The sequence below is a fragment of the Bombina bombina genome, chromosome 2 (genome assembly GCF_027579735.1).
Source record: "Bombina bombina isolate aBomBom1 chromosome 2, aBomBom1.pri, whole genome shotgun sequence".
Taxonomy (NCBI): domain Eukaryota; kingdom Metazoa; phylum Chordata; class Amphibia; order Anura; family Bombinatoridae; genus Bombina; species Bombina bombina.
The window spans coordinates 649,169,660-649,194,865 of record NC_069500.1 but is presented as its reverse complement, the minus strand read 5'-3'; positions in this window follow the sequence as shown (position 1 = coordinate 649,194,865).

Below are 25,206 nucleotides of genomic sequence, written 5' to 3'. Positions count from 1 at the left end.
CTCAGACAAATACAATATCTCTAGAACACTGATACCATTTGAATCATTATGCTATATGCCTTTACCGCATAAGGGAACTCTTTCTCTTTCTTATAAGTTACTTCTATCTCATCAAGTCAGACACCCACCAACAGATGTCATGAGATGGGAAGCAGAACTTAATGACCATCAACCGGATATGGTATGGGATAAGATATATTAACAGATCAGCTCTTCAACCTCATCTATACATATTGTAGAAATGAAAAGTAAACTCCTATGTAGATGGCATTACACCCCTGACAAGCTAGGAAAAATGATACCGAGTTATGATACCAGATGCTGGAGAGGATGTGAGCATAGGGGTACATTTAGACATATATGGTGGATGTGTCCAATTGCACAATGTTACTGGTTAAACATACACAGAGAGATAGAACTGATATTATATAACTACATTCCCCTAACACCGTGGACGATTCTGTTTAACCACTTCCCTCCTTTAAGGTGCACGCTCCGACTTCAACTACTGACAATTACAGGGAGTGCAGAATTATTAGGCAAGTTGTATTTTTGAGGATTAATTTTATTATTGAATAACAACCATGTTCTCAATGAACCCAAAAAACTCATTAATATCAAAGCTGAATAGTTTTGGAAGTAGTTTTTAGTTTGTTTTTAGTTTTAGCTATTTTAGGGGGATATCTGTGTGTGCAGGTGACTATTACTGTGCATAATTATTAGGCAACTTAACAAAAAACAAATATATACCCATTTCAATTATTTATTTTTACCAGTGAAACCAATATAACATCTCAACATTCACAAATATACATTTCTGACATTCAAAAACAAAACAAAAACAAATCAGTGACCAATATAGCCACCTTTCTTTGCAAGGACGCTCAAAAGCCTGCCATCCATGGATTCTGTCAGTGTTTTGATCTGTTCACCATCAACATTGCGTGCAGCAGCAACCACAGCCTCCCAGACACTGTTCAGAGAGGTGTACTGTTTTCCCTCCTTGTAAATCTCACATTTGATGATGGACCACAGGTTCTCAATGGGGTTCAGATCAGGTGAACAAGGAGGCCATGTCATTAGATTTTCTTCTTTTATACCCTTTCTTGCCAGCCACGCTGTGGAGTACTTGGACGCGTGTGATGGAGCATTGTCCTGCATGAAAATCATGCTTTTCTTGAAGGATGCAGACTTCTTCCTGTACCACTGCTTGAAGAAGGTGTCTTCCAGAAACTGGCAGTAGGACTGGGAGTTGAGCTTGACTCCATCCTCAACCCGAAAAGGCCCCACAAGCTCATCTTTGATGATACCAGCCCAAACCAGTACTCCACCTCGCTGGCGTCTGAGTCGGACTGGAGCTCTCTGCCCTTTACCAATCCAGCCACGGGCCCATCCATCTGGCCCATCAAGACTCACTCTCATTTCATCAATCCATAAAACCTTAGAAAAATCAGTCTTGAGATATTTCTTGGCCCAGTCTTGACGTTTCAGCTTGTGTGTCTTGTTCAGTGGTGGTGGTCTTTCAGCCTTTCTTACCTTGGCCATGTCTCTGAGTATTGCACACCTTGTGCTTTTGGGCACTCCAGTGATGTTGCAGCTCTGAAATATGGCCAAACTGGTGGCAAGTGGCATCTTGGCAGCTGCACGCTTGACTTTTCTCAGTTCATGGGCAGCTATTTTGCGCCTTGGTTTTTCCACACGCTTCTTGCGACGCTGTTGACTATTTTGAATGAAACGCTTGATTGTTCGATGATCACGCTTCAGAAGCTTTGCAATTTTAAGAGTGCTGCATCCCACTGCAAGATAAATCACTATTTTTGACTTTTCTGAGCCTGTCAAGTCCTTCTTTTGACCCATTTTGCCAAAGGAAAGGAAGTTGCCTAATAATTATGCACACCTGATATAGGGTGTTGATGTCATTAGACCACACCCCTTCTCATTACAGAGATTCACATCACCTAATATGCTTAATTGGTAGTAGGCTTTCGAGCCTATACAGCTTGGAGTAAGACAACATGCATAAAGAGGATGATGTGGTCAAAATACTCATTTGCCTAATAATTCTGCACTCCCTGTATGGTAAACACAGCTAAACGGTATATCCCGTTTCATTGGAAAAAACTTACATTACCGATGGTACAGTTCTGGAGGGACAGAGTTACTATTGCTTTAGAGTTAGAACAATATCATTATACCAAACTTAAGAAACTTGATGACGATCATGCCATACGTTTTATATGGGTCAAATATATGTTTTCCCTAACACCCCTAGATAACCAAATATGAACGTACACACCTAGTTTGTCCAGGACCTCTTTGAACTAGAGAGTTTCATTCTTTTCCCTCTAGGGGAGCCTCTCCACTCAATGATACATGCAACTTATTGCACTACCTAGAACACTCAAGGCATTGTAACAGAATGTTATTACATGTTTATTCCACAATGTTATGCAAGATGTTGAGTCAATTTGGCTCTATGTTTATTTGTTGTTTTCTACATTAGCATGCTTGTCACTATTTTTTACCTAAGACCTCGCGGTCTTATTACATTAGAAACCAGCGGACTTATTTAAACTTTGAGGACAATTATGTATAACACTCTCTTTCATATGTTTATTAATTGTAAGATACTTTTATACCAAATTCAGTTTGCTGCTTAAAAATAACCTATAACATGCACCTTATTTTCTTATAATAAAGCTATTTTGAAAACTTAAAAAAAAACAAAAAAAAAAACAGCAATATAAGTAGAAAACATTGTGGGCTAGATTACAAGAGGAGCGCTATTTTAATGTGCGCCTGTAAAGGGGCAAATTTGCTCCTTTACGGGTGCTTGTTAAATAATCAGCCATTATAAGTGGCTGGTTAATGCTCCCGCGAGCTTGCGTGAGCAATTTGCACTTAGAACAATTAATCAGAGGGCAGACCTCTGGTTAATTAAAAAAATGTGCCCCAATTTCCCCCTAAATAAAGTGGACAGTTCCTTTCTTTAAATAAAATATATAAGCATCTTTATTTTTTTTTATTTTTAATAAAAACTGCACAAAGCAGTTATAAGTGGTTAAAGTGAGGGGATGTGAGGTGCTAGAAAAAAACTGCACTGATAAGTGTCTTTACATTGCGATCTATGGGGGACTGTGTTTTAACTGTAAATATATATGTATATGCTTAAATACATATGTATTTATGTGTTAATGTGTGTATATGCACATAAAAACACATAAATATATATGTATATATTTATATACATATGTATTTTTAATTTGCTGCCCAACGCTGCATGACGTACACCTGCACTGCGCTAGGTGCTTTGCCATTGAAGCCTTCCAGGCAATGTGAACGCGAGGTCACATTCAAATTGGAATACCAGCGCACATTTGCACTGGTTTTACTGAGTGGAGCACAAATATTGTGCTTGCAAAAGCGCGATTTTGAGCTTTATTTGTAATCTAGGCCTGAGTGAGTAAGCATGAAGAAAGCTTATTCTGAATTCACATTCATTATAAAATGCTTCTCTAAAAATAGAAGATAGTAAAGCAAATCTTTGCACAGAAAACAGAAAGATAAACTAAATGTGTAAAGTGTAAAGACAAATATACAAGAAAGCAATACCAAGCCACTTTACTGAACTCAAAAAAAAGCAAAAATGAGGTGAAGGATAAATATATGTAGAGTAAAGAAGCAGAAAACTGTGTTACCAATACCAAACTGACCTGAGAAACACAGATTATTTTTTTTCTAGGCTTATAGTTTGATCAAATCAGACATGGAAATACTAGCTGAAAAACATGAAAGTAAACTGAGAACAAAAACATTATCAAAACGCATGAACATGTATGTGAAAAGATAAATAAAGTTGAAACTGGTGAAAACATTTACAGACAGGAGGACAGCTACAAATGGTTATTACTAACATTTGTGGCAATTAAAGGAGCCGTAAATACAGTAGATTTGCAAAAACAACAACTACATGATAACAAGACAATACAATAGTAAATAGGGCTTGATTTATCAAGCTGGGGCAGACAGGGGCATACATATTATTATTATTATTATTATTTATTTATAAAGCGCCAACAGATTCCGCAGCGCTGTCCATGGGTACAAAAATAAAAGTACAGTACAATATAAAAAAGACTCCAGACAAAGTTTAACAAACAAATATAGGGGGAATTGAGGGCCCTGTTCCCGTGGGAACTTACAATCTAGATGGGTAGGAGGGTGAGAAACAGGAGGTGGGGACTGCAAAGGTGAGAATGATGTTACTGTGGAGTTAGAAGGGGGCAGCAATTAGGCAAGGGGAATTTATTTATTACTGATTTGGAGATAGGCTTCCATGAACAGAAAGGTCTTTAGGGAGTGTTTAAAGGAGGAAAGGTTAGAGTCTGACAGCTCTAGGAAGTGCATTCCAGATGGTTGGTGCCGCACAAGAGAAGTCCTGTAGCCTAGCATGGGAGGAGGTGATGGTAGAAGATGCAAGGAGCAGGTCATTGTTGGATCTTAGGGGGCGGGCTGGAGTGTATTTGTTTATGAATGAGGACAGGTAGGAGGGGGCTGCGTTGGTAAGGGCTTTGTAGGTCAGGATGAGAATTTTGAATTTAAATCTACTGTGGATGGGTAGCCAGTGAAGGGACTCAAAGAGAGGTGCAGCAGATACAGAGCATGGGGAGAGGTGGATTAGCCTATCAGAGGCATTTAGGATGGATTGAAGAGGGGAGAGGCAGGAGAGAGGGAGACCAGTTAGTAGGTTATTACAGTAGTCAAGCCAGGAGATTACAGGGAGTGGATTAGCTGTTTAGTAGTTTCAGCATTAAAAAACAGACGAATTTTGGAGATATTGCGTAGGTGGTTGCGACTGGAGGAAGAGAGCTATTGGATGGGGGATATGAAGAACAGATTGGAGTCAAGTGTAACTCCTAGGCAGCGGACTTGAGGTGATGGGGAGATAGTGGTGTCACCAACAGTGATTGAAAAGTTAGGAAACAGGGTAGAATTAGAGGGGGGATTAGAAGGAGTTCAGTCTTGGACATTGATTTTTAGGTGGTCAGAGGCCATCGAAGAAGAAATGCCAGATAAGCAGACACTGATGTGAGAAAGGACAGAAGGAGAGAGTGAAGGGGTGGATAGGTAGATCTGAGTATCATCAGCATAGAGGTGGTAGTTGAAGCCATAGCTACTGATAAGTTTACCCAGTGAGGAAGTATAAATAGAGAAGAGTAGAGGACCCAGATCAGAGCCTTGAGGTACTCCAACAGACAGAGGCAAGAGTGGATCCAGGAAAGTGCAGTGTCAGAGAGCCCAAGAGAGCTGAGAGTCCATAGGAGAAGGGGATTGTTAATTTTGTCAAAGGCAGCAGAAAGATCAAGTAAGATAAGTATTGAGTAGTGGCCGTTTTTTCTAGCAGAAAGAAGATCATTGGTAACCTTGGTGAGGGCAGTCTCAGTTGAGTGTTGGGAACGGAAGCCAGATTGCAAGGGGTCGAGCAGTGAGTTGGAGGACAAGAAGTGGGTTAAGCGATCGAAGACTAGTTTTTCCAGGACTTTTGAAGCTAGCGGAAGCAGTGATATGGGGCGGTAGTTTGCAGGAGAATTGGGGTCGAGGGAGGGTTGTTTGAGGATGGGGGTGACCTTTGCATGTTTGAAGGAAGATGGGAATGAACCGGTAGTAAGGGATAGGTTGAATATGTGAGTAAGAGCTGGCGTGAGGGTAGAAGACAGAGAAGGTATTAGATGTGAAGGGGGGTCAAGTGGGCAGGTAGTGAGGTGTGAGGAAGATAATAGGGAACTCACTTCATTCTCAGTGGTAGGGTTGCTGGGGGTGGAGATGGAAGGTTGCAGTCTTGTGTTGGGATATTACTTCGGATGGTAATTGTTTTGTTGAAAAAGTAGTCTGCCAGGTCTTGAGCACTAAAGGCAGATGAAGGGGGTGGTGCAGGTGGATAAAGGAGAGAGTTAAAAATGGAGAAGAGACATTTAGGGTCTGAGGCATGAGTAGATATAAGAGAGGAGAAGTAGGTTTGCTTGGCTAAGTGAAGTTCAGAGGAGTAAGAATAAAGAGTGAACTTATAGTGGAGGAAATCTAATTCAGAGCGGGATTTCCTCCAGGCACGTTCAGCAGCAAGGGAGCATTTTTGCAGGTAGTGTGTTTGCTTAGAGTGCCAGGGTTGGCGCTGACGACATGGGGTTTTGCGTATTTGGGGAGGAGTGAGAGTGTCCAGTGCAGAGGAGAGAGTATTGTTAGTGGGTTGTAGCAAGGTCAAGGCAGGATATTGTGCAAGTGTGGGGGAGGTGTTTTTGAATTAGGTTGGAGAGTTGTAGAGGATCCACAGTGTGCAGATTTCTACAGGTGTGGGGGCGAGGGGGTTAAGTAGGTTTAGCTTGTATGTTAAGCTTAAAGGTGAGCAGATGGTGGTCTCAGATGGGAAATGGGTGACAGGTGGCATCAGAGAGAGAGCAGAGGTAGGAGAATACTAGATCAATAGAGTGTCTGTCACAGTGAGTAGGGAATAGGGTGGATTGTGAGAGACCAAAGGAGTTTGTGAGTGAGAGAAGCTTAGAGGCAGCAGGGGCAGATGGGTTATCAATGGGGATGTTAAAGTCCCCCAGGATTAAAGCAGGTATATTTGTAGAGAGAAAGTGAGAAAGCCAGGCAGCAAAGTTATCAAGGAATTGGGAGGTTGGTCCAGGGGGTAGAAAGATAACTGCCACCCTGAGGGAGAGGGGGAGAATAGTCGGATGCAGTGAACTTCAAAGGAGGAAAAGGAGAGAGATGGATGAGGCTGCAGGTGCTGAAAGGAGCAGGAGGGGGAGAGTAAGATTCCAACACCGCCACCATGTCTCTCACCTGTCCTAGGTGTGTGGCTGAAGTGGAGACCACCATGCGTGAGAGCAGCAATGGAAGCAGTGTCAGAGGAAGATAGCCAGGTTTCAGTAATTGCTGGAAGATAGAAGGTGTTAGAAACAAACAGGTCATGAACAGTTGTAAGTTTGTTACAGACAGAGCGAGCATTCCAAAGTGCACAAGAAAAGAGAGGGGATAAGCATTGTGGGTTAATAGAGATGAGATTGTTAGGATTGCGTGACCTAGAGTTTTTGCAGTGGGGGACTGAGTGAGAGTGTAAAAGTGTGGTGATTGCTGCAGGGCCAGGGTTAGTAGAGATGTCACCAGCAGCAAGCAGTAGTAGGAGTGTGAGTGACAGAAGGTGAGAGGGGGACTTGTAGGAACGGGTATGATTAGACACAAGATAATTAGATGGGGAAGTATTTCTAAGGAGACAAAGTAGTTCATGAGAGGAGAGCATAGGGGATGAGAGAAGTGAGGGTGAGATAAGGATAGTGGGGGGGGGGGTTATTGTTGCTACAGGGAAGTGCAGTGATTTTTAGGAAGAGGGCAGACAGAAATAGAAGAAGACATGGAAAGCATTGTGCAGGTGTATAGTTAGTAGGTTTTACCTGTTAGTGGGACTGCAGTTTCCAACTCCAGTTTCCAACTCCAGTTCTTAACTCGGCCACTTGTAACACAGGGCACTTAGAAACACAGGGCACAAAGAGCCAAGGCTTCAGAGAGCCAAGTGTTTATCTATTTGTAGTATTCAGATTATAAGTTGTAATGATTTGATTCAAGGCAGCTGTGCACAGGCAGACTAGTTAGGACACTGGAGTTACACACACTTGCAAATTAGATGGGGGGGGGAGACAAATGGCTGGGAAGCACACAGATATTGTACAAAGGAACTGATAACAAATTTAACAAAAAAAAATCATAAATCCAGACAGCAGGAGAGATGCATACCTGTAGAGAGATGAGATGTAGGGTTAGAACAGTGCTTTATGTTGTTAGTAGAGCATTCTAGGTGGTAGAGTTATGGATATAACTCCAGTTCTTAACTCGGCCACTTGTAACACAGGGCACTTAGAAACACAGGGCACAAAGAGCCAAGGCTTCAGAGAGCCAAGTGTTTATCTATTTGTAGTATTCAGATTATAAGTTGTAATGATTTGATTCAAGGCAGCTGTGCACAGGCAGACTAGTTAGGACACTGGAGTTACACACACTTGCAAATTAGATGGGGGGGGGAGACAAATGGCTGGGAAGCACACAGATATTGTACAAAGGAACTGATAACAAATTTAACAAAAAAAAATCATAAATCCAGACAGCAGGAGAGATGCATACCTGTAGAGAGATGAGATGTAGGGTTAGAACAGTGCTTTATGTTGTTAGTAGAGCATTCTAGGTGGTAGAGTTATGGATATAACTCCAGTTCTTAACTCGGCCACTTGTAACACAGGGCACTTAGAAACACAGGGCACAAAGAGCCAAGGCTTCAGAGAGCCAAGTGTTTATCTATTTCTAGTATTCAGATTATAAGTTGTAATGATTTGATTCAAGGCAGCTGTGCACAGGCAGACTAGTTAGGACACTGGAGTCACACACACTTGCAAATTAGATGGGGGGGGGGGGACAAATGGCTGGGAAGCACACAGATATTGTACAAAGGAACTGATAACAAATCTAACAAAAAAAAACAAACAAAAAAAAATCATAAATCCAGACAGCAGGAGAGATGCATACCAGTGTATTATAAGCAAATTAAAGGGACACGGAGGGGCAACCAGGCAGATAAAGGAAGCAGGAGAGATGCATACCTGTAGAGAGATGAGATGGAGGGTTAGAACAGTACTTCATGTTGTTAGTAGAGCATTCTAGCTGGTAGAGTTATGGATATAACTCCAGTTCTTAATTCGGCCACTTGTAACACAGGGCACTTAGAAGCACAGGGCACAAAGAGTCAAGGCTTCAGAGAGCCAAGTGTTCATCTATTTGTAGCAATCAGATTATAAATTGTAATGATTTGATTCAAGGCAGCTGTGCACAGGCAGACTAGTTAGGACACTGGAGTAGTTACACACATTTGCAAATTAGATGGGGGGGGGGACAAATGGCTGGGAAGCACACAGATATTGTACAAAGGAACTGATAACAAATCTAACAAAAAAAACACAAAAAAATCATAAATCCAGACAGCAGGAGAGATGCATACCAGTGTATTATAAGCAAATTAAAGGGACACAGAGGGGCAACCAGGCAGATAAAGGAAGCAGGAGAGATACATACCAGTGTATTATAAGCAAATTAAAGGGACACGGAAGGGCAACCAGGCAGATAAAGGAAGCAGGAGAGATGCATACCTGTAGAGAGATGAGATGGAGGGTTAGAACAGTGCTTCATGTTTTTAGCAGAGCGTTCTAGGTGGTAGAGTTATGGATATAACTCCAGTTCTTAACTCGGCCACTTGTAACACAGGGCACAAAGAGTCAAGGCTTCAGAAAGCCAAGTGTTCATCTATTTGTAGCAATCAGATTATAAATTGTAATGATTTGATTCAAGGCAGCTGTGCACAGGCAGACTAGTTAGGACACTGGAGTAGTTACACACATTTGCAAATTAGATGGGGGGAGACAAATGGCTGGGAAGCACACAGATATTGTACAAAGGAACTTATAACAAATCTAACAAAAAACACACAAAAAAAATCATAAATCCAGACAGCAGGAGAGATGCATACCAGTGTATTATAAGCAAATTAAAGGGACACAGAGGGGCAACCAGGCAGATAAGGAAGCAGGAGAGATGCATACCAGTGTATTATAAGCAAATTAAAGGGACACGGAAGGGCAAGCAGGCAGATAAAGGAAGCAGGAGAGATGCATACCTGTAGAGAGATGAGATGGAGGGTTAGAACAGTGCTTCATGTTTTTAGCAGAGCATTCTAGGTGGTAGAGTTATGGATATAACTCCAGTTCTTAACTCAGCCACTTGTAACACAGGGCACTTAGAAGCACAGGGCACAAAGAGCCAAGGCTTCAGAGAGCCAAGTGTTCATCTATTTGTAGCAATCAGATTATAAATTGTAATGATTTGGTTCAAGGCAGCTGTGCACAGGCAGACTAGTGAGGACACTGGAGTTACACACACTTGCAAATTAGATTGGGGGGGGGGAGAAAAATGGCTGGGAAGCACACAGATATTCAAAGGAACTGATAACAAATCTAACAAAAAAACAAACAAAAAAAATCATAAATCCAGACAGCAGGAGAGATGCATACCAGTGTATTATAAACAAATTAAAGGGACATGGAGGGGCAACCAGGCAGATAAAGGAAGCAGGAGAGATGCATAACAGTGTATTATAAGCAAATTAAAGGGACACGGAGGGGCAACCAGGCAGATAAAGGAAGCAGGATGCATACGTGTAGAGAGATGAGATGGAGGGTTAGAACAGTGCTTCATGTTTGTTAGTAGAGCATTCTAGGTGGTAGTGCTATGGATATAACTCCAGTTCTTAACTCAGCCACTTGTAACACAGGGCACTTAGAAGCACAGGGCACAAAGAGCCAAGGCTTCAGAGAGCCAAGTGTTCCTCTATTTGTAGCAATCAGATTATTTGCCCCTGTCTAGCTCGCTTCTGGCAGGCAGAAATCCACTGCCAGAATTAAAGATGGCACACAAGCGCTATTTTGCTCTCAAGTGCAATCCCACCCCCTGCTTACAGGATCTGTCAATCTCCCTGGACGGCCAAGACTGGGGAGATTAAAATTCTCCACCTAAGAGGTGGAGAAGTGGCTAGGAAGCAGCGGTCTGATTATAAATACCTTGTGGGGCGCATCCGATTATTTAGTAGAAGCTGAGAGACAGTTCAACTCCTCTAAATATGTCAGATCTGTCTGCTATTTGCTATTGATCAGAAGAAACAAAGAAGCAAAGGCGTGTTTCCTCCAGCCAATAGCAGATGGACTAGCAGACCAGGCATCTGACGGCACTGGTGGACTAATTCACATAGACCACAGCAATTCATTACAAAAATACTCATATAATGTTATGGATCGCATTGGGGCAATCTGCAAACCTAGGGTTGACTCCGATTAGTATAATATTTGGTCTTGCTCATTCAACATATAATAAAATGTATTAAACTACAGATATTGTCCAATCCATTGCACTGTTGGATCTGTTCCATACATAGGCGATTCCTCTGTTCTAGAAAAGGCGACCATTACACTATGCACCTAACTAGCACTAGCATAACTGCCACAGCAAAACCACACAAAAAGTCCTGTTCACACAATGTCCCGTAGATGTCATCACAGCACATTACAATACACCAGTATATTCTCAGTGATCTCAACCATCACAGTTGGTTGTCAATTAATTACAAGAGATCGATTTTTACATAAGTCAGCCATTCTTAAGTAGTATTCATACATGTGGAGTTAGACATGCTTTATTCTTAAACCTGCTGCTTATCATATGTAAAGAGAACCGAGTATCATTGTTTCTAAGTGTGTATTTCGTATTCTATTGCTCCGATATCACTATGTGTACATTTGTTAGAGATACATGCTATTGGTCTATCAAGTTACATGTCTAAGTGGAATAATATAGGAGTCTAACGATCCTGGGAGGTGCGCTAGTGTAGTGAGAGAAAGGATGGCGATCACAGACCGGCTGCTCTCTTAATTAGATCCGTGAAGATAAAGTCCTGTATAAACAAGAAAATAGAAGAGGCACCACATAGGGTGATAACGTAGAGAAAATAACTGCCTGTAGATATAGGTCCCCACCTCCAGAGAGCTACTCACAAAAGCAGAGGCACAACCAGAGTGCCTTACGATATGCTGAGAAATACGTTGCTGTTGTTACTTTAGTGTGTTTAATAAATTTCACACTTTTTAATAATACTACTTGCTCTGGTTCACATTTTGCCTGTATCACTCGAAATCTCCTGGCCCATTGCATTTGGGCGTAGCTGGCCTCATCTATCATCTAGTTGGCCGAGAGCCTGTGATCCTTTGATCTGCCGAGGGCACCCTGTCTTGGTGGCTGCTGCTTCCTTCGACACAAGCTGACGTTGGCGTGTGGGCGTTCCGCCCGAGTCTTTCGGGCGACTCCTTGGTCCCGTATTGTATCGTAAGAGACTCCGGTTGTGCCGCTGCTTTTGTAAATAGCTCTCTAGAGGGACCTACAGGCAGTTATTTGCTCTATGTTATCACCCTATGTGGCACCTCTTCTATTTTCTTGTTTATACAGGACTTTATCTATATCTAAGTCAATAATTGATGTTTCGGATTGAGCACTCCCGCATATATCACATGGGGCGCATCCATTTCTAAGTGGAAGCTGAGTGATAATACCACTCCCCTGCCTATGTCAGATACATCTGTTAGTCGCTATTGGTCTGATATAAACGAGGGTGTGTCTCTCTTGGCCAATAGCAGATAAATTAACAGACCCAGGGTCTTTAAGCCAACAGTTAAGCCAATATGGACAGACTGAGATAGTATAAATGTCTTCATATGATGTTACAAACCATATCAGAGTGATCGGAGTGATAAAAATAGTGTGCCATGTTATTAATTCCATACATAATATAATATGTGAGCAATAGACATTATCCAACTAATGTGTAGTTATATCTGTTCCATACATAAACTATTTCTTTATTCTCAAAGGGAGAAGACCATTACAAGGAGTGTTTATATAGCACTCATATAGCAAATTTTACATAAAATTGCTATGTATATTTAATCTCCTTTTAGAATTATCTCAACATGATATAAAATAATGGTCGCCTTTTCTTGTCTATAACAGAGGAGTTGCCTATGTATGGAACGGATCCAACAGTACAATGGGTTGGACAATATCTGTAGTTTAATACATTTTATTATATGTTGAATCAGTAAGACCAAATATTATACTAATGGGAGTCAACCCTATGTAAGCAGATTGCCCTGATGTGATCCCCAACATTTATAAGAGTATTTTTGTGATGAATTGCTGTGGTCTATGTGAAATAGTCCACCAGTTCCGTCAGATGCCTGGTCTGCTAGTCCATCTGCTATTGGCTGGAGGAAACATGCCTTTATTTCTTCTGACCAATAGCAAATAGCAGACGGATCTGACATATATTTAGGGGAGTTGAACTGTCTCTCAGCTTCTACTAAATAATCGGATGCGCCCCACAAGGTATATGGGGGTGTGTATAACCTGTAACGCACATGATTGGCTCAAACACAGAGCTTGATTGATCAAAACTATGTATCCTTTATGAATATAAACAATGAAATGATTGGCGGAAAGAGCCTATTAAACTAGAAAATCATCACAAGCAAATTGCCTTTGATAAAGCAGGAAGTGAAACGTGCGTCAGGCATTTTGTGACTTGAATAAGTCCTGGCCAGGGGCCTTTGGTATTGTATTGCAGTTATACTTGATTTGCTCTATATGTTTTACCCTATACTAGATGTTTTTGTAGCACCAGATTAGGACAGGAATACCCAGTGTTTTTAAATAAATGTGTAGGAGCAACACGTGAGATTAGAAGTTTGCCAATCCATTTTTTGTGGTTCTCCTTAAGGAGATATTATAGTCACTAATAGACTATTCATTAGTGCTTTTTTTTTGTTTCGTGTTGCACTATATAATGGGGATAATTACCTCCTTTAAACCTTTCTGATATTAGGCCTTCTATTTGACTGTATAGGTATTCTCTGCGTGAATTAATACAATACTGTGAATTGTATTTTTCTCTTTTTAAGTGTTTTTATAATTCTCTTTTTAATTTTTTAAATAATAAATGTTAAATTTTAATTTTCCCTTTTTCCCCCTCATATTGTTGTGAGGATTGAGAACCCATCCCTTTCATGGTGTGTCCTCTCTTTTGGACTAATCTAATCTTGTGTTCCTCCAGAGTGCTTAACCCCTTAATGACCGGACCATTTTTCAATTTTCTTACCCTTAATGACCATGGCTATTTTTACATTTCTGCAGTGTTTGTGTTTAGCTGTAATTTTCCTCTTACTCATTTACTGTACCCACACATATTATATACCGTTTTTCTCGCCATTAAATGGACATTCTAAAGATATCATTATTTTCATCATATCTTATAATTTACTATAAAAAAATATATAAAATATGAGGAAAAAATTGAAAAAAACACACTTTTTCTAACTTTGACCCCCAAAATCTGTTACACATCTACAACCACCAAATAACACCCATGCTAAATAGTTTCTAAATTTTATCAGGAGTTTAGAAATACCCAATGTTTACATGTTCTTTGCTTTTTTTGTAAGTTATAGGGCAATAAGTACAAGTAGCACTTTGCTATTTCCAAACCACTTTTTTTCAAAATTAGAGCTAGTTACATTGGAACACTAATATCTTTCAGGAATCCCTGAATATCCATTGACATGTATATATTTTTATTTAGAAGGCATCCCAAAGTATTGATCTAGGCCCATTTTGGTATATTTCATGCCACCATTTCATCGCCAAATGCGATCAAATAAAAAAATTTTTTCACAAATTTAGGTTTCTCGCTGAATTTATTTACAAAGAACTTGTGCAATTATGGCATAAATGGTTGTAAATACTTCTCTGAGATCCCCTTTGTTCAGAAATAGCAGACATATATGGCTTTGGCGTTGCTTTTTGGTAATTAGAAGGCCGCTAAATGCCACTGCGCACCACACGTGTATTATGCCCAGCAGTGAAGGGGTTAATTAGGGAGCTTTTAGGTTTAATTTTATCTTTAGTGTAGTGTAGTAGACAACCCAAATTATTGATCTAGGCCCATTTTGTTATATTTCATGCCACCATTTCTCCGCCAAATACGATAAAATAAAAAAAAAAACTGTTACATTTTTCACAATTTTAGGTTTCTCACTGAAATTATTTACAAACAGCTTGTGCAATTATGGCACAAATGGTTGTAAATGCTTCTCTGGGATCCCCTTTGTTCAGAAATAGCAGACATATATGGCTTTGGCGTTGCTTTTTGGTAATAATAAGGCCGTTAAATGCTGCTGCGCACCACACTTGTAATATGCCCAGCAGTTAAGGGGTTAATTAGGTAGCTTGTAGGGTTAATTTTTAGCTTTAGTGTAGAGATCAGCCTCCCACCTGACACATCCCACCCCCTGATCCCCCCCTGACCCCCCTCAAACAGCTCTCTTCCCTCCCCCACCTCACAATTGTCACCGCCATCTTAAGTACTGGCAGAAAGTCTGCCAGTACTGAAATAAAAAAAAAAATATATTTTTTTTTTATACAGTCTGCAGTAATGGATCCCCCCTTACCCCACAACCTCCCTGATCCCCCATACATCTCTCTACCCCTCTACCTATTTGCCGCCATCTACCTATTTGCCGCCTCCCCCTCTACCTATTTGCCGCCATCTTGGGTACTGGAAGCTGTCTGCCAGTACCCAATTTGCCCCCAAAAATAGTTTTTTTTAACTTTTTTATATAAAACGTTTGTTTTCTGTAGTGTAGCTGCCCCCCTAAATAATCTACATCCCTCCCCCTCCCAGATCCCTTACTAAACAACAGAGATCCCCCCGCATCTGCCCCCTCCGCCGCCCCGGCCGCAACCGCCGACGAAGCCATAAGAGATCGGGACTCATTGAATAAGGACTGTAAAACGTATCCTCCTCCTAGAAGCTGCTCCCACCCACCAACGAATGTGTCACCATCAATGGACGATGCAGAGAGGGCCACAGAGTGTTCCTTTCTGCATTGGTTGGTAAAATAGGGGATTGCAGTGATGCCTCAATATTGAGGCATCACTACAATCCCTTGTAAGCAGCTGGAAGCGATCATGATCGCTTCCAGCACTTCTAACAACAGAGGACGTGCCAGGTACGCCAATTGTCATTAAGGGGAGTTTTTTCTATGACGTACCTGTTACATTCTCTGTCATTAAGGGGTTAAGGGATGCTACTTTTTCTTTCCATTTTGTATTAAATTGAGCCCTTAGTCTGATCTTCAAATGAGTAATAGATTTTTTTCTGACAGATTTCAAAGTTATGTATATTTCCACTCCTCCTGTATCATGTGACAGCCATCAGCCAATCACAAATGCATATATACGTATATTCTGTGAATTCACATGCTTAGTAGGAGCTGGTGACTCAAAAAGTGTAAATATAAAACAACTGTGTACATTTTGTTAATGGAAGTAAATTGAAAAATATTTTTAAATTGCATGCTATATCTGAGTCATGAAAGTTTAATTTGACTTTAAACGGCACAAGCTAACAACATATCTCAACACACTATGAAAACCGTCCCTTGAAATAGGAGAAGGATGCGTATCTTCATTTGGGGGTTTTTTTCTGTAATTTGTTTTTGCATCGTTTTCAATGCTGTATTCTCACAGTAAAACAGTTATGAGATGGATGCAGATGCAATTATTATAGCCCAGGTTAAAGGGACAATTGAGTCAAAATTAAACTTTTATGATTCAGATAGAGCATACATTTTGTGCCACGCAGGGCCTGATGTTACATATTACAATTAATGTAGACAATACAAGAAAAATAAAAAAGTTGTCAGTATTTCACAGAATTATACCAAAACATAGATTCTAAAATAAATTATATTCTCTGCTGGAGTCTTTTCTTTCCTTTTTTATTCCATTCTCTCAACATTACAACAAATTAGACATTTTACTATACAGTAATCTGAAAATTTTTAAGATAAAATAACCATACAGTAACAAAAAAAAATAATTAAAAAACAAAACACATACAAACAACAACAACAAAAAAAAAAGAGAAAAAAAAAGGGGGGGAGAGGGAAGGAATCTTGACCCACCAGTTTGAGGCTTGAGCAGAGCGGATTACCAAACCCCCAGCAAAACTAGCTTTGAATTTCTGAAAGGATAAATCATATATTCTATCTCATTCGGTGACAGCGTTTTAATAAGTACTGACCATTTTTTAAAGAAACCGTCGATATCCGTTTCCTTTTCCATATTGGTATCTTTTTGCTCTAGTATACACTGTTTTTTTAGACAGTTTTTAAGCTCATTTATACTAGGGTTCCTACTTCCTTTCCATTTCTTAAAAATCAATACCTTGCCACTAAGATAATCATATTCACTATTTTATTATACATCCGCAGATTTTAAGTTGCGTCCCATAGAAAAATTACATCAGCCACTTTTAATTTTAAAGGGGAAATTTTTAATACTTGATTGATCCAGTATTCAATCTTAAGCCAAAAGCATTTGATTCTGGGATATTCCCAGATCATATGAATGAGATCTGCTGATAAAAATGAACATTTTGGACATTTACAGAAATTAATGTTCCCATATCTAGACCCCTTCTTCGGGGTATAGTAGGTCCTATATAATAGCTTTATATGAGTCTATCTCCATGTAGCTGATAAGGTAATTTGTAAGACTTTTGAAATGGAAGCATGAATTTTACTTACATTTATATCCTCTTGAGGTATTATTAAATTCCATGCGGTTGATAAGTTTCCTAAATTCTTTTCCCCTTTGTTAGAAATTAAGAATTGATAACATGGGGAAATTGACATAAATCCGTTCCTTGCTAACACAAGCCAGTTCTCCAACTTTCCCAGGGACCAATTCCAGCCCGATTCATTTACCATCTTAGAGATAAAATGCCTTATTTGTAAATATGCAAAGAATTCTTTGTTACAAAGGTTAAATTCTTGTTTCAAGTTCTCAAATGTTTTAATGCAAAGTCTATTCTTATCTATCATCTGAGAAATATTATACAAGCCTAAGGTGTGCCAGTTCTGAAAAGAAACCGATTGTAGTCCCGCTTGAAATTTAGGGTTTCCTTTAATTGGCATATAGTCAGAAATGCTGCTTTTGATGGATAATATCTTACAGATCTTCCACCATGCTTGTAAAGGATACATGGAGCATACATTTTTAAACAACTTTCCGTTTCACTTCTATTATCTGATCTCCTTTGTTCCTTTGGTGTCCTTTGTTGAAAAACTTTCCTAGTTAGACTCAGGAGCAGCTGCTGATTGGTGACTGCACATATATACTGAGGCCTCTTATTCTTCTAATCAATGTCAATTTTGTATCTATTTGTCTATTTTTTTTTTGCTGTTGTTGAGATTATAACATTATTAAATTAAATAAATAATTTTGGAGGAAAATATTCTTAAATCTATTTAAGAAATGTGTTGAGCATTTTTTCTTTTTGTCACCAATAGTGTATGTGTCATTTTGCACCAGTTATGTATGATACTAATCTTGTTTTACAGAAATCACACTTTCTTTTCGTGAATTTTCAATGGGTTCTTGTCATCACAAATCAGGTATTCAGATAGCTAAGGGGATGGAAATGTAAAACACAATGATATTTTTTTGCAATGGGTAATTATGATGATGATGTCAAAAGGATTGGTATGTGTTGTCTTTTTTTAAAGGGACAGTATAGTCAATATTACATATTTTCATGATCTAGATAGGGCATGTAATAAACAACTTTCATCAAATTGGCTTTGCTCTATTGGTATTCTTTGATTAAAGCTAAACCTAGGTAGGCTCATATACTAATTTCTAAGCCCTTGAAGGTCACCTCTTATCTCTTATGCATTTTGACAGTTTTTCACAGCTAGACAGCACTAGTTCATGTGTGTTAAATCGATAAACATTGGCCCTTGGAGTTATTTATGAGTCAGCACTGATTGGCTAAAATGCTAGTCTGTCAAATGAACTGAGATAAGAGGGTAGTCTGGGGAGGCTTAGATACAAGGTAATCACAGAGGTAAAAAGTATATTAAAATAACAGTGTTGGTTATGCAAAACCGGGGAATGGGTAATAAAGCGATTATCTATATTTTTAAACAATAAACAGTCTGGAGTAGACTGTCCCTTTAATGAACACATTCAATTATAATGTCTTTCCCTTTTTTTTCTAATTTACAAAGCATTACACATTTAAAGCCAGATTAGGAATGGAGCGCAAAATTGCGCTTATGTGTGCAAGATATTTGTGCTCCACACAAATATGCACTTGTATTACAATTTAGGCGCAATGCGAACGCAACCTGGCATTTGCATTGCATGGAAGCTTTGCATGCTTCCATAGGCTCCTATGGGCGCCTCGTTCTCATGCCGTCAGACTTGGCTGATAATCTAGAGCAGCAAAGCGGTAATTCGTGCAGCAAAGTTTAAATATATATGTATATACACATATTAACACATACATATATATGTAAATACACATATTAACACATAAATATATATGTATATACACATATTAACACATAAATATATATATGTATATACACATATTAACACATAAATATATATGTATATACACATATTAACACATAAATATATATGTATATACACATATTAACACATAAATATATATGTATATACACATATTAACACATAAATATATATGTATATACACATATTAACACATAAATATATATGTATATACACATATTAACACATAAATATATATGTATATACACATATATATGTAAATACACATATTAACACATAAATATATATGTATATACACATATTAACACATAAATATATATGTATATACACATATTAACACATACATATATATGTAAATACACATATTAACACATACATATATATGTAAATACACATATTAACACATAAATATATATGTATATACACATATTAACACATAAATATATATGTATATACACATATTAACACATAAATATATATGTATATACACATATTAACACATAAATATATATGTATATACACATATTAACACATAAATATATATGTATATACACATATTAACACATAAATATATATGTATATACACATATTAACACATACATATATATGTAAATACACATATTAACACATAAATATATATGTTTACAGTGAAAACACAGTTTGCATAGACCACTATGTAAAGGCACCTTTCAATTATGTTTTTTTCTAACACCCCACACCCACACACTTTAACCCCTAAAAACTGCTTTGTGCAGTTTTTATTTTTATTTTTAAAAAGTACTCCAATTCTTTTAACAAAAAGACACCTCACACTTTATTTTCGGGGATATTGGGGGATATTTTAAAAATTAACCAGAGATCTGACCAATGGTTAATTTTTGAAGCACTAATTGCTACCGCGAGCTCGTGATAGCATTAACCAGCCACTTGTAATGGCTGGTTAATGTCAAATTTACCCGTAAACAGGCGAATGTATCCATTTACAAGCACACAATAAATTAGTGCTCCACTTTTAATCTAACCCTTATTGTGTCTAACGTATCAAAACAAGAAGGCCACTCGGGGCAGCTTTTGTTAAAGACTAACATACACGCTTCTCATTCACTTTGATTTTTTTCCATTAAGGCTCATTTTTCATATCTACTTTACAGTAAATAAATAAAACAAACTGTGCAACAATAGTGTATTATTTTGTTTCTGACACTAGAGAAAGGACCCTTAAGTCTAAGATACTTTCAACTCATGGCTGGCAAACAACATTTAAACATGTTTCACATGTAAACAAGGTCCACTATGCTTTACAGGGAGCTGATATTGGCATTTTAGTTCCTCATCTGTCACTGTGTCTGTGATCTTAGATGTTCATACCCCAGGTCCGTGCTCTAAGGCTGTTTTAATAGACTAAAACAACTTTTTAGCTATCCTCAAATTCAAATTGTATATTACAGTGTTAAAGGTGAATACATTTATATCTCCTGATATAAAGATAACAGTATATATGCCAAAGAGGCACTCTATAAATAAATACATAAATAAACAAAAGTCGTGAATATAACGTTTTTATGCGTCATTGACTTTTAAATCCCACATTTCTACTTGTACCCTTATATACTATGATTTTTTTTCAGGTCATATGTTTATTGCATGTGTATATCAAGTAGTTTGCTTTTTTGTGATTTCCTTTATATAGCATAAATGTGAAATTGTATACTGGTGTTCTACTGTTCTGTATCATTAAAATGGTTAAACTGTATGCTTAAAATTAACATTGTGCAAAAAAAGACAAAAGAATTTGATCAGACCTCTCATTAAAAACATGAAAATGCTAATATTTCCCAAACTGTTCATTAAAGGAAATTGTATATGTTTAATAGCCGTCATGAAAGGCTCAACTAAAACCCACTCACAAATTACTGGCTGTTAGCCCGGTAAATCGCTGAATTTGCTGTATTATTCAAAGCAGAGCTTGTTAGAGCAACAATTAAATAAAAAAGATACCAATGTAGTGAAGATGCTGATAGAATAGTGTTGATTGTTAGAGTAAGAATCATAAAGAGAAGAAATTTAATTCTTTTTTTGTATATATATTTTTATTAAGAAATCATATGATACATATAGTACCAGTGACAAGTTTGTCACCAAAATAATATAGAAACATATCTTGGGTACTGAGAGTAAAAATGATATATTTTCAGTATCTAAATGCAATATTTTTTATGAAGTGTAAAAAGTGCAAAAAGTAGGACTAATTGTATTAAAAACTAGCAAGTAGTTATCTGGTCATGAAGATAGGGCTCCCTTTCTGGTTTTGTAATGATACTTAAAGTGACATGAAACCCCAAATTTTTCTTTCATGATTCAGATAGAGAATGCAATTTAAAACAACCTTCCAATTATCTTCTAATATCTATTTTGCTTTATTCTTTATGTACCCTTTGTTGAAGAAATAGAAATGCACATGGGTGAGCCAATCATAAGAGGCATTATGTGCAGCCACCAATGAGCAGCTACTGAGCCTATTTAGATATGCTTTTCAATAAAGGCAATCTAGAAAATAAAGCAAAATAGATCATAGAAGTAAACTGGAATTTTTTTTAAATTGCACGTTTTTTCTAAATCATGAAAGAAAAGAAAAATGGCTTTCATGTCCCTTTAACGTGGGACTAAATAACATTATTTCCTAACTAAACCGTACTTTACTAATATTCCAGATAAACACTGATTTTAAATAAAACTAAAAAGAGGCCACTATTGCAACATATTGACCTTATGTTTTAAGTTAAATACGAAACAAGAATCATCAAACTAAAATCTGTTGATGGAAATAACATAATTTAATGAACCACAAATGTTCCTATTTTTAAAATCTGTTTTTGCACCATTGTATTCTATATTTACTTATATAAATAGGATATTACACACCATATAAATAGGGTATTGCATGAATTAAACCTGTATTTTGCCCGGCTTTTAAAGTTGTTAAAATCAAATGTGTTTTACCCTACATTTAGCCTTTGGAAAAAAATACAGTATTGTTCCCATTAGTTCATGAATCCAATCAACTGTATATATGAATATTGTATATACATACTGTATGAATCCATGTGATGTATCATTCTCCCACGGTTCTTGGACGCAGACCAAATGAATTTAATTTGTATTGTTTTTATTATTAAAGTATAATAGTTTATCTATATATTTTGGATATATTAAAATAGGGACATTTGATTTTTGATTAAGAAATTTTAAAAAAATATCAGACAAAAAAACAGTTACAAAACAACCAAAAAAAACAACATCCAAAAAACAGAACAAGGCAATGGACTAGAATGCAGGATACAGGGGCATAAGGTAAGTGAAAAGTTACACGTGGAATGAAACTTTGATCCTTGTTCTAATTTGTGTACGTCTTTCTGCATTCTACGTAATCTTGTATAGCGCATTTATATGTAAGATTTCTGATATTTGGTCGTTTTAATCCACAATTTATTTATTACTTATTGCATTTGTGTATTGTATGTGATATTATCCTTCAAATAGTCCCTGGCAACCTCCTAAGTTGGTACAGAAACCTGGAAATAGTATCATTTTTAATGAAAAGCATACATTTTTTGTAGTTTAAGAAGAATGTTTGTTTTGTAACAAATATAAATAATATTAATTTCAATTAAAATGCTAATTTAAGCAGTGTAAAAAACGTTTTTTCAAAATTTAATTAAAATCTGGTTTTGCAAACAATATGGCATGTTCCATAATGTATGCTAGGCCCATAAACTATCATCAAGTAAACTTTACAGAGTTTTTATTCTTAAATATCAGGATTACTGATTAGCTGCTAAACCTTTTAGGCTTTTTTTGAGCCCATAGAAGCTAATGACGCTCACTAGAAGGCAGGCATTTCAAAGGGATTGGAGAGTTTAGTTCTGGCATTGTCATTTCTTTTAACAGCAAATTAACTAATTAGCTTGTTTTGTGCCATACACAGAAAAGGGAATATTTAAAATGACACTTTAAACTGTTAAACTATACAAGAGGAGCATGTAGCACAGCAATATTGTGTGTCAACTTGTATTGTGTAATGTGTTTTTAAGTAATTTTGTGTGCATTATTTTAGCTAAATATTTAGCAATTATTGAAAATATTGTAAAAGGGTTAGGCAGTGAGAGCCAAGTGAAGACTTCCCTAAAACCCCAAGGAACGTTTCATATAACTTAATGTAGTCCAATGTATGCTATTTTATACAAAGTCAAAAATATAGGCTGGAGCTCATGCGTAGGTAAAGTATATTTGAAATCCAGTATTGGTGTTTTCAAGCAATTGAATTTACATTTATAAACACTGGCTTAGTAATTTTCAAACATTTATGTCACTTTATGGGTATCAATGAAGTTTGTGCTGTTTTTTTTTTAAACTTTTTCTAAAATAATTAGCCTGTTTTTAGTACGAACACAAGATATTGGTCTAGGATCCCATCTAGTTAGTTCCTCTGCATGTATTTTCAAAAAAGGAATATAAAAATTCTGAGCCACACAATTATTAGATTAAACTATATATTTATTTTTTTCATGCGATGTTAGTGTTCCATATTACATTATTAAATTATTAATATTAATTAATTATCTTGTTATGAACTTCCGACATTATAATCATTTTTCATAATAATAAAAGGTTTTATTAGAAACCGTTAGAGTATGGCACATGGAATTTTATCATGAGAATGTTTTGTAGCAATTGTATCACTGGGAATTGGCTTTCAAGATCTAAAGCCTTGAGTCTAGTCATAAAGCTCTGAATGTCCATCAAGGAAGTTTAATATTTTAGCCAAAAAGTTTAAAAGTTTAAAAGTCTTATACAAATATTGCAACAGCAGTGTGTGAAGTATTTCAAGTTAGTGGTACTAGCAAGGTTAACCATTTAAAGACTGATGGTAGTTGACCTATTAAAGAGTGACACAGAATCATGCAGAATTATGAAATTATTTGTTATATCAAGAGCTACCATTTTCCGGGCAAAACAATTTTAATATTAATGTAACACATTCTTTAAATAATTTTCAAAAGAATTGTAAAGAATATGTAAACCAATATGACGTGTGCATTAATGGTATCTTTCACCTTGAGGCAAAAGACTACTGATTTGAGTTAAAGTGGTTACTTTTCCCCTAGGATTGAAGATTAGAGAACAGTATTTATCAGTACCCTTATAAATAACGGAGGTTTCTTATGAAAGGGAGAGGTGCTTTATATGAATGGCCATGATAACCCTTATGGAAGAGAAGACTGAGGTAATGGTGATCACCGCTAGTCACAAGGGACGTACTTGAGAAGTGGGATACAGGGTGTTTTGGAGCATCTATCTTGTACCGTAAACCCCTATTTACATTGAGAAATCTCATGTAGGTGATTTACATACACATCTTAGTTACCTACCTAATATATTTATTGTATAAGAGTGAAGGGGTTGCGATTGAGACTTTTTCCCATATAGACAGCATACAGACAGATGCAAAACCTCTCATATTACAGATTGGATTCCCATCTAGAAATGATAATGATAATGAGTTATGTACTACATGACTTTTATGGTGTTCTTGGCTCTAAAAAGACCTTTGAATCCTGATCAAAGCACCAAATTGGGAGACCTCTATTTGGAGAAGAAAGAGTTGTCTCTTTTAATTAAGGTGTCATACACCACACTAGATATCATGATTTCTCTCATTCTCAGAAATATGTAGAGGGATGCCTCTTATTTTAAGGAGGCAATCTGCAAGGTGATTCTCATAACAATGGCTAATACCTTTTATATATATATATATATATATATATATATATATATATATATATAAAACAAAAAAATAATATACAAACTTGCTTAAATCACAATATAAGAAATAATAAAATACAAAAACAAATGTGATGGTGCACAAAAAAGGATAAAAGTCCCAGGTAATCACAGTGGTAATGCTCAGCAGGTGAACCTCAGGGAAAAAAAGAAGAAACACATATAGTGAAGTTCTGTGGTTAAAATGTCACTTAACCACAGAACTTCACTATATATGTTTCTTCTTTTTTCCCTGAGGTTCACCTGCTGAGCATTACCACCGTGATTACCTGGGACTTTTATCCTTTT